Here is an 11345-nt window from a genome sequence, read left to right as displayed (position 1 = left end):
ATCCGTTTGATCACTTTTCAACGGTTTTTGCTCGTTATTAGACATAATGGCGCATAAATTATCAAAATCTTTTGAAATTGCTTTGTATATTGTAGTTTTTTTTCTTCTTTATTAGTTATTTTTACATCATTCTTGCACGCATACCGTGCTTTGTGCCTTCCCTAAGCATACGTTTTGAACGTTTTTCATAAGAGTGTCTTAAGACGTTCCGTCGTGGTGCTTTACGTAAAAGCACTCATAGACAGGTTTGTCATTTTACTGTACTGACGTTACAAATGTTCGACTTTTCTTCTTTTTTCACGTCCTAAGCAAAAAGGAAGGCGTGGTCATGTAGCGTAAAAACGCAAAAGGTGTATCGTACGACGCAAAATTGTGCGGCGTAGGTGTTGCGTAAAATTTCACTTCAGCCCAAGCTATTGCGAGATCCACCTCTCGGAACTAAAAGGTGGAGGATTACTTTAGGCGTTAGCTCACGAGTCAACAGGCGCGCCAAACCATCAGGAAAAGACACTTCTTGATTCGAAGCAAATACGGTAATTAGTGTGCTTACTAGCTTAGAGGACAGTTAGGGTGTCCGTCCACCCCCTGTATAAAGAACCAACAAGACGATGTCGCGCCTATGTAGTCACGTGCCCCCAGTCGGGAGACACGTGTACTCAACTTGTGGACAAAACTGCTGAGAGATTTCCTGTCTTTCTTCCCTCTCACTGGATTTGGATATATGCCTCCAGTCCTGAGACATGTATTTCTATCTTGTGAACATCCGACTCGAATACCGTACCCGGCTCGAATACCAGATCATTTCAGCTCGAACAAAAACCCCATTTTTCATCTTTTTACTTTGTTAAAGTCAGGCTAAAGTTTCAATGACAAATCGAGGGACTTTAGACCAACGATGACATGATTGAGAGGAAATCATCCATTTTTATTCTTTTAAAACCGATCTCTTATCATGACTTGACATCACCCAGAACACCTTTACTTGTAAAAGCGTTCTACAATTGCAATTGGTCAATCTAGATTCTTTAGCGCGTTAACACTAGGGAAAAAACTTTTCTAGCCTTAACAACTACTTGTTTCATGCATTTAGCGAGCCAAGGATCGTTTCAACGTCCCTAAACATTTCTGAAAGATTCTCTATTCTTTGAGAACTTCGCAGAATGAGTCTCGGATTTATTTCCTTGACTACTTTGATCATCGTCTATTCTAGACTCAATCAAAGTGGGGGCTAACTGCAGATATCTACTTTTGGCCTCCCGTCCCGAAAGGAAGTGCAATGACGATAAATAAAACCATCTTCGTGTTGGATCGAAGTGGAGAATGCTTATGGATAACTAGTTAAGCCACAAAACACAAAACCTAACCCAAACTAAATAAACAAATCTAAAATGAGGTCCAATTAACTAAATCCGATCAATATTAGGCTTAAGCTCGTGCTTAAAACCTTATAATGACGGATTTAGGAGCGCCTAGGTTAAATTTCAGTGCTAAATCCGATCAAACTAAATCACTAGCGTTGGGCAGGCGCACGTAACTAATTTAGTTGCGCGCGACACTCAGTGCAACCCTCAGAGATGCACTCCCGGAGGATTCAGAAATTTATAAAAATAAAGAATTGAAACTTACCATAAAGCTGCGCACAAGAACATCAATTGCGCTGCCCATAGCAGAGCAATTAAATCACTTGCGCTGGGATGCAGCACGCAACTCATCCAGATGCGCGCGACACCTGCTGCGGCAGAATTTTCAAAACCTTAAACTTACTTATTCCCTATAAATAGAGGCTTAATCCGAGGCTAAAACACACAGAAAAATAACCTAAAACTCTGGCGAAATACTTGTGAACTTGTGCTACCTAAACCCTCTTGTCCTAAACACTCACCCCTTGATCTTTTGTTACTACAATAGATTTTCCCCAACAAGAAGGTGTCCATAAGTGTTCTAAACAGAGATCTAGCAAAGAGAAGTGATAAATTCCTGAGCACTTAGATAAATCACATCTATTTTCTTGATTAAAGGAACCTTAATTAATTAATTAGTGTTGTTTGATCTTATTTAAAGAACTAAATAATTATTTTCACATAGTATCTTGCGTTAACTAAAGATTAGAATTGGATAATTAATTGTTGGTTGATCACTTAATCCAAGGCGAATATTGTTTATTTTCTTGTTCTTTTCACGAATTTGATTAAATAAAGAATAACGACGTTGCAATGTAATTCCTATGTGAATTAACGTGTGTAAAAAAAACAATTAACTTAGTTTTAGGTATCGCGTTGCAGATATTGTTTGGTAATGAAATTACAAAAAAGGAAGAGCTAGTAGAGGCCATGCTAGGGCTAGAATAGCGATTCCTCCCTAAAAGGAACGTTATTTTAGTACCCTCGCTCCCGAACTCATTTCTAGTTTATGTAGACCAATTTGGGAAAGGGTAAACTTACTATTCGTGCTAATTATTCCATGAACTCCACATGAAAGAAAGGCATGAACGAGGTTTATGAGTTTTCCTAAAACTCATTGGCGACTCCTACTTGTTTATTACAAAAAAGCGTGATGAAGGTATCATTTCTAATTCAAGGTCTCCCAAACAGTCAGGAATTCCAATCCTAATACACCTTAACAAGTGTAAAGTCCTAGGCTTTTAAGCGGCCATGGGCATCTAAGGAAGGAACCCCCTACGATGGGGATCACCCTCCTTACATTGGGCCGCCTCTTCCTTAGACAAAGCTTAGTTAGAGATTGTTTAAAATGAGCTTCTAACACTTGATAAGTTGTATTCCCAAGCATCGGCAAATCTGCAAGTCCAGCAGAACTTGGACGCAGCAAGGCGACAAGTCAAGGAACTCCAAGATGAGGTCAAGGAACTCAAGAAGAAGCTGGAGCCCCTCCAAGAGGCGCAAACAAAGGCAGATAACCTTGGAGAGACGGTCAAGAGACTCAGAGGGCGACTGCGGAACCAAGAAACCCAACTCAGGACCAAGTATAGCTCTCTTATGGAGGAGGAAAAACAGACCCTGATCAAACAAACGATGGATGATAATGAATCCATCATGCGTGCGACCTGGGAAGCTTTCTAGTCGTCAGCCGATTATCAAACTTGGAAGATTTAATTTGATAAGGCAAATGACGGGTTTAATGCCCGACTCCTGAGGGAAGCTGAGGAGGTGGCTGCAAAGGAAGCGGCTGCCAAAGAAGCCAAGGAGGAGTCCAACTCGTTAGATGACTCGTCTTCTGAGCACGAGGAGGATGATCAGGGGGAGGATAAAGAGTCAAAGAAGAAGGCGCCGGAGGACAAGGAGAATGCCAATGATGGGAAACTCCCTTGATCTTTTTTAAGCTTTTTTTCTTTTTCTGCAGCTGAATGGTCAAGTTTTTGCTTTTCCGGCCTGTGTGGCAAGTATTTGTGTATCTTTACCGAACAAGGGGTCGGGTAATTCAACAATCTGGCTTTTTCAGCCAAAGTTATTAAAATCTCTACTTTTAATCGTAAGGGGCTATCAGAATCGAATTGTAAAATCGAATCATAGAATTGTAAGATTCTACCGACATGAATAATCAAGACGTCAAATATAAATTTATATAAATATATTGAAATTATGACTTTGAAACCCAATTATTGATATATAATAGTTATTTAACCATTAAGCAATCAAGACTTGACAATATATATTTATAAAAAGCTATATAAACATGTATTTTACTTGTAAGGATTTCGCTAGTTCAGATTAATATGTAAAATCGAATAGGATCGTAAATAAAATCGTATTATATACATGAATCGTAAAATCATAAGATTCTAGTATATAAATCGTGATATTAATAACAATGTTGCCAGCTAAATTCTGCAGTCGTCAATTTTCATGGTTATTTGTTTTTTATGAAGCATCCGGTTGTTTAACCGGTTTTATTCATCTTGATACTTGTGATTTAAAATTTTTAAAGCTTTAAATTTTTTATGCATAGAATTTTTAGCTAAGTTGTTTTACCTTGTATAATATGCGAATGTTCTTGCCCCTGGCCGGATGTCGGTTGTTTCTGTTGAGTGGATAGATTGACTTTGAAATTATAGATACTTTAAAGATTATGCATGGATTTTAAGTTACTCAATCACTATGGTGATTGCCCCAAACCAAGCAATAAACAGCCATACCGATCAGGCGATTTTTAGTAACTCAATGCATCCGGCCAAAGACCTCATGACAGATAGTTAAGCCGCTAAGTTTTTTACTTAGCTTGTTCGTTGAAAAAAGAATTGTCCGCTTCCCTTGCCCCAGAGCAAGAACAGGTGGTAAGGTAGCCTTTAATATGAAATAGTAGCCGTTTTTCGCATGTGGTAGAATAGTCGGAAAACTCAACGCTTATTAGATTTCAAGTTAGATTAAATTAAACGACTGCGAATGCTGCCTTAGCTCATTTATTAGGGCCGCTTGTTGTATTAGTAGAGCAATGTGCCACCAAAATAGGAGATGCTTCTCCTCGACGAATTCGCCCGGATAGACGTCGCCAATTGTCTAACTCGTGTTGGAGCAGACAGTCGTGCTCATGTTGGAGCAGACATTAGTTTAAATAATGTTCATCCAGCCATGGGCCTCGTTTAACAAGTAAATAGCCACTAAGTTATTGACATAGCTTAAAAATTTAATATGTTTTGGGGCGACTGCTTTGGTGCAGTTGGGTCCCTTCTTAAAGATCTTTTAACGAGTAAATAGCCATTAAGTTATTGAAATGTTGGGGCAGACAATCCCTTAACAAATTTAAGTTATAAAGCGTACTACGCCGTCTGCACATTGTGCAAGCGGTAGCTCATAAAATCTCGACGTTGTCCATCTGCACATTGTGCAGGCGATGTTCAAGCGTCGTCATCAGTTATAAATTGGCCCGTCTGCACATTGGGCAACAGGAGCGATAAAAGGTAAGTAGGATCCGTCGGCACATCGTGCAGGCAGCATCCTTCAATGTTGTGATTATGATCCTTCTGCACTTTTTGCAGTCGGTACTCGAAATAAAGTAAATAAAGTTAAGTATGGAAATGAAGGCAAAATTTCATTAACATGTCAAAAACTTTACAAAATTTCAGAAGTAGTACTTCTTTAAGTTATCTACATTCCAAGTTCTAGGTAGCTTCCTGCCGTCTGGTGTTTCCAGGCGGTAGGTTCCGCCTCTTATTTCTTTGTAGATTCGGTTGGGGCCTTCCCAATTTAGGGTTAGTTTCCCAAGCTCATTCTCCCTACCGACTGTCTCCATTTTTCGTAACACAAAGACCCCAACTTTTAAAGGGCGCTTGTGTACTCTTTTGTTGTAGGCCCGAGTCATTCTAAGGCGGTAGATCTCTTGACGTAAGGCGGCATTGCCCCTGTTCTTTAGGAGTGAGTCCAATGCTAGGCGCATGGCCTCTCAGTTTGCCTCTTCATCATATAGCACAACACGAAGAGTCGTCTCATAGTGTTCAATGGGCAAGACAGCTTCTGACCCATACACCATGACAAATGGGACTTCTTGTTGCCCCTTTCAATGTTGTTCTGATGGCCCATAGGACGTGTGGTAATTCATCCTCCCATGGGCCTCAAGCTCTTTTAATTTTATTTTTTATGCCTTCTGAGATTAACTTGTTGAAGGCTTCGACTTGGCCGTTTGCTTGGGGTCGGCCGACTAATGCGAAATAATTGGAGATCCCCTAATCTCCCAAGCATGTATTTAGGTGAGGGGTCTCAAACTGAGGAGCATTATCAAAAACCATAGACACAGGCACCTCAAAATGGGTGATGATATTCTTCTATATGAAAGAAATGACTGAAAGGAGTAGTGTCCTTAGAACAAGTGTATTATTCTGATAGTGGGTTCAGAATTATTAAAAAGCTAATATATTCAATAAGGTCAATTAATCGGAATGCCGGGGTGGAGGATGCTTCCGATCAGTAATATTAATACATAATTACTATTACAGCTTAGTCTTGAGCGAACCCTTTGGGTCAAACCTTAACAGTGAACGAGCCGAAGCAACAAATTAATTCGGAAGGAATTCGAGCTTGAAGCGTAAAAACCGAGCGTCGGAAGTCGAGTCGGAAATAATAAAAGACAAAACGTGAAAACGGTAATAAATAAAAAAAGACAAAAATACCCCTAGTATCGGGACACCGAGTGCTAGGGGGTTAGCAAAGCTAACAGCCTGTACCAAGTGCGAGGCTTGCTAGCAAGCTGCGGCCAGCAGCCTGCGCTTAGTGCGTGGCGTGCTGGCGCGCTGCAGCTAGCAACCCGCACTATGTGCGACGTGTGCTAGTAGTAGCCCGCACGCATGTGCGTAGGCTTTCTGGCCGATAAGGCTAGCAACAGCAGCCCGCATTGGTGCGGGGCTTTGTTGGGCCGAGGAGTAAGCAGCGGCAGCATGTGGGAAGCCCACATGAGTAGGTTGGAGGGAGGTTCCAAGTGGCGCAAGGTGAAGGAGAGAGTGGGGAGCAAGTTTGGTCCCCCCCTCTCCATATGATCCTCACCTACTCCCTCAAATGTAGTTGACACTTGTTGATTTATTACTAGCTTGCTTAAATAATTTTATTTTGTTTTTAAAATAAAATGTGAAAGTGCCACTATCCCACATTGGTGGGAGAGACAACCATACTCTCATCATTTCCTATAAATTCCCAAGTAAGGGCATTAGAAATGATGCTTCAGTAAGAGTTGCAAAGGGCATCACTAGTAAGTGAAAACCCTTGAACACAAGAGTTGGAAAAGGTATCATATTTAGTGAAAGCCTTTGAACTCAATTACTCAGGTTTTATTGGTCGGGTCTTACTAACCCTAAGACATTGGACCTTGTCGGTATTCATTGGTGCGGGTGGATCAACGTTGGAGGCTTCGTGTTTTTGAAGCTAGCTCTCAAGTAAGAGCCTATTCGGTCGGTCGAAGCACGCTCCAAAAGGTAATCGTTTTATCTTAATATTGTGATTAATTTAGGGCCTGTTCTCATACGTTGAAGTTCAGTTCATTTCAGTTAAGTTCAGCTCAGTTTAATTCAGTTCAGTTCAGTTCAGCTTAGCTGAGTACAGTCAATGAGAACGGGCCCTGAATTATGTTTATGGTTTTATTTATTGCGAGTGCGGTCTTGTTTTTGGGTTTGTTTCCGCGGTGAGTCGGACTCAACAAACCCTAGCAGCGGTATTAGAGCCTCGCTCATTTATTTTTAAAATCATAATATTTTTCAAGGTATTTTTATGGCTTAATTTTTCTGGTTTTAAGTTGTTAATTAGATTAGTATTTCGTTTTATCCATTTTAACCTTGTATTAATGCTAACATCAGCTCCCGAACCCAGATTTCGACCCAAAAATAGTGAATTTTTGGTGGAAAAGGCATTCTGGAAATGGTTTTTCCCTTTTTGGGCTCGGTTTTTAGCCAAAAAATGACAAAAAATTCATTTTTCAAGGGGTTTTTGTTTGTACGAAAAAAATTAAGTCTTTCTAACCTTGAAAATTAATTGCATATTGTAGGGAATATTTCAAGCTTTACCCTAAACTTGAACCCCACAGTAATCATACACTAAAGTACGGTGGCGTCCAAAGGGAAGGAAGCTAGAGCAAAAGAGTCGCCAACAAGTTTTAGGAACTTGTAAATCGTTCACGAGGTGAAGGTTACACTTGGATCGTTAACTCCAATAGGTCTGGAACCATGACTGGAAGTGCGGTGATGAAGGTACATGTTCAACCTAAATGAAATTGAACCTGCCCTAATAATAGGCCTCTACGTTATTCTGATCATATTCATGTGCGCTTTCTGACTAACATGCAATCAATAGGATTAACCCTAAACCTGTTTATCTATGTTGGTTGAATATTAATGCACAAATAAATCTATTATTGGCATCACTTGAATTATAATCATATTAACCCTAAAAAAGATTATTTATTATCTTATTAAGCGTGATTACAAGTACCAATTCCCTTTAAACATGCATAGAAGGTGTGATCAAGCAGTAACAATAAAAATTAAGCAACATAATAATAAATACAATAATCATATTCAAAATCAAAATCATGTTAAAAAAAATCCTAGGCATGATACTAAAATGATTAATAACAAACCCTAACATGTCACTAAGCAATAAAGATCAAAGCTTTTATACTAACATGAATATTAGGAAAAGAATAAGAAGCATCGCAGGAATCATATTAAGCATATTTGATATTATAACCTTTTCCCTAAACATGATACTAGGAAGATCAAAACACCCTAACATGACACTAGGAATCATAATAACAGCCTAGACATGATTTCAAGGAATCATAATAACAATAAATCAATTAAAGCACTTACTTGGATGCCTCGTACCTCTTTCTAATAACAAAATACACACGCAAATAACTTCAAGGAAAATAATAAAACAAAAAATTAAATTAAATAATTGAAATAAAGATTTGGGACCAAACCCTCATAAATTAAAACCTTTCACGTCTAGGGCGAAAGCACCTTTGAACTTGGCTAGGTGTGTCTAGATCTTGTGAATGCGGAATTTTATGTGCAAAAGGCTAGTTTAGAAAAGAGAGAGAGAGATAATCAAGAGATTATTGATGAGAATTGGTGATGGAAAATGGAGGTTTTAGGAAGCTATTTATGAAGATATGTTAAATAACGAATCAGAGTTTCGAAAAGAATAAAACACGACCGCAGCGCCAAACACGCGCCTGTTGCCAGACGACAGATATGTCGCCAGACGTTAGGTCTGTCGCCAAGCGACTGAGCTGTTGTATGGCGCTAGAAATAATTTTCCACGCGTTTTCTTGTTTTGATAAAATTTAACAACACTTCTTTTATTCTGATTACAACTCTTAAAAGTCAACTAAAGTCAATTTATCAATGCTAATTAAATTAGGATTCAAAATAACCTTCTAGAAGATTCTAGAAGACTATAAACAATTCTAATTGCATTAGGAATGATAAATCATATTAGCCCCTCCTCTAGATCATTGGGTCGCATATAAAGATCAAACCGGGCCTAGTTTAGTAATTTGGCCATAACTTCCTCTTTATTCATCGGAATTAGGCTTATAATATATCGTTGGAAAGCTCTTTTTGAACCCGACCCAACTACACCATTATTTGACCCTTGCCATGGACCAAACCAAACTGGATCGGCTGTTTTCTTAAAATAGGTTTTCAAAAAAAGAGAAAGAAAAGAAATAAAATCTAAACGCAACACTAGACTTTCCAAATTTTCACTTCATTTGATTATGATTTGACGTGAAAGGTAATCATCACTGGTTTTGGTTTAGGGGAGACACAAATGGGTGTCGACAGAAGCCCCCACTTTGATTGATTTTGGAGAAACGCAAGTTTCGAAATCAAAAGTCAAAGTAGTGATAGGGACGGAGAATGGTTCGGAATGTTCTGCGATCCTGAATCATTCTTGTAATGCCGATACCTGTAAACTAGCGTTAATTAACAAATAATAGGGTTAAGATACGCGTATCTTGCACCGTCGAGCAAACGTCTCTAGAGGTAACCGATTTGTTTTATTTGCTGTTGTTGACAACCATCCGCAAGCTAGGGAACGTCATCCTGTTGTTTGTTTTGACGATCTTTCACAAGCTAGATAATATCGCCTGAAGACTGCTACGCCTGTAACTGCCTCCAATTTTGCCGTGATAGACTTCTTCAAGCTAGAGAACCCCATCGAACATTGTTTTGCCTGAAACGACCTTATAGCGCTTTGTGACCATCCTCCGCAAGCCATGGAACACGATCGAAGATTAGTTCGCCTGAAACTATCCATAGTTGTTACGACAATAGCCTAGAGAGTATCACCGAAGACCAACGCCTCTCGATCCTTTGCTTTTGCTATGCTAGTGCGTCGACGCTTTTGCTGCATGTGAACCAGTATGTCGGTGCTTCTGAATTGTGAACCAGTTTCGGTGCCTTTGCGTTTATGAACCATTATGTCGGTGCCTTTGCTGTTTATAACCATTATGTCGGTGTCTTTGTAATGAGCCAATGTTTTGGCGCTTTAAGCTAAGTGAGACAATCATTTATCAGGTCGATCACTTAATATGATTTTAACCGAGATGACTACAAAATCATGTCAAATTTCTTATAGGAAATAACTGGCGTACCAAGGAACCCAAAATTGCTGTACGAGGTTAAAATAACCGTTTTGAGTGGCTGAGGATTGTGTCCCCGCTGAAATGTCGCTGGTGCCAAGATTTGGCTCTGTCACAAGACGCTAAATCTGTCGCCTGGCGACAGTGCTGTCGTTTGGCGCCAGAATCGGGATTCCGTATAAATTCCCTTTTCTTTTTCATTTTCGCTGTTGTTGCTCTCTACCTTCGAACATCGCCGCGGAATTCATTTTTCTCTAACTTGTTCGTTTCTCAACCAAATTTGCTCAAATTTATTGCAAATCGAAGCTTTATTCATCTACTTTCCCGATCTATGTAAGTTTTCTTCAAACTCACCCTGGTTTTTTATGAATTTGTGCGTTTTTGTTCACGAATTTTGCGTCCCTTGGGAGAGTTATAGCTCAAGTCTGGATTCACAAGGTCGCCTGTACCTGCAAAACAAACGGACCGCCGGATGGTCGGTGGTCCGCCTTCGAAGATTAAGTTAGTATGGATTTCAGAGTGAAACGTGCGCAAATTAAGTTATCTGCTTGGATTCCAAGCTCATGTATTGTGCTGTCTGTTTCTTGAGAACGACAGGTCTGTAATAAATGTTAATTTGACCTACCACCATAAATGAGGGAATTGTCCCTATTTATAGGGTCTTTTGGGGAAGTGTGCCCTCCCTAGGGTTTGATGACCTATGGATTAGGGCACGCCGTTTTGCGGCGCCTCAAAGTTTGGGCCTTTAAAGGCCGCCCTTTCAGAGGCTGTATCTGATTGACACGTGTTGCTCATCCCAAGAGGCCATTTGGGCGTCTCTTAGGGCGACACTTGTCGCTCTCCTATTGGTCCACTTTAGATCATCAAACACCCCAAATCAAGGGTGGTATCTTCCTGACACGTGTCACCATCTGGAAGGTCAAAGGTGGCGCCCCTTCTAATGACACGTGGCATACTTCGATTGGGCCACTTGGCCGGGTATAAAATACCCTAAACATATGCCCCTCATAGGGGTCACGTGCTTGGCACATGACGCCTGTGACAGGTGTCGGCCTCTGATTGGCCGAATTATTACTTTTTTCTGTTACGGAATCTAGGGTTTTAACCCCATGTTTTCACCCCCTCTATAAATAGGAGGTTGACTTCTCCTTGGATTTTAAGAGAATCTTGAATCTTCTAAATTTCAAAGACTTTGACTTTCCAGAGCATCCGGCAGTCGGCCCCCCTAGTTCGCCTGCTCAATAGACGCCCAAGACTAACAA

The sequence above is a fragment of the Chenopodium album genome, chromosome 9, assembly GCF_948465745.1.
Source record: "Chenopodium album chromosome 9, dcCheAlbu1.1, whole genome shotgun sequence".
In the NCBI taxonomy this organism is placed as follows: Eukaryota; Viridiplantae; Streptophyta; class Magnoliopsida; order Caryophyllales; family Amaranthaceae; genus Chenopodium; species Chenopodium album.
The sequence above is the reverse complement of the archived record's forward strand: the minus strand, read 5'-3'. Positions refer to the sequence as shown.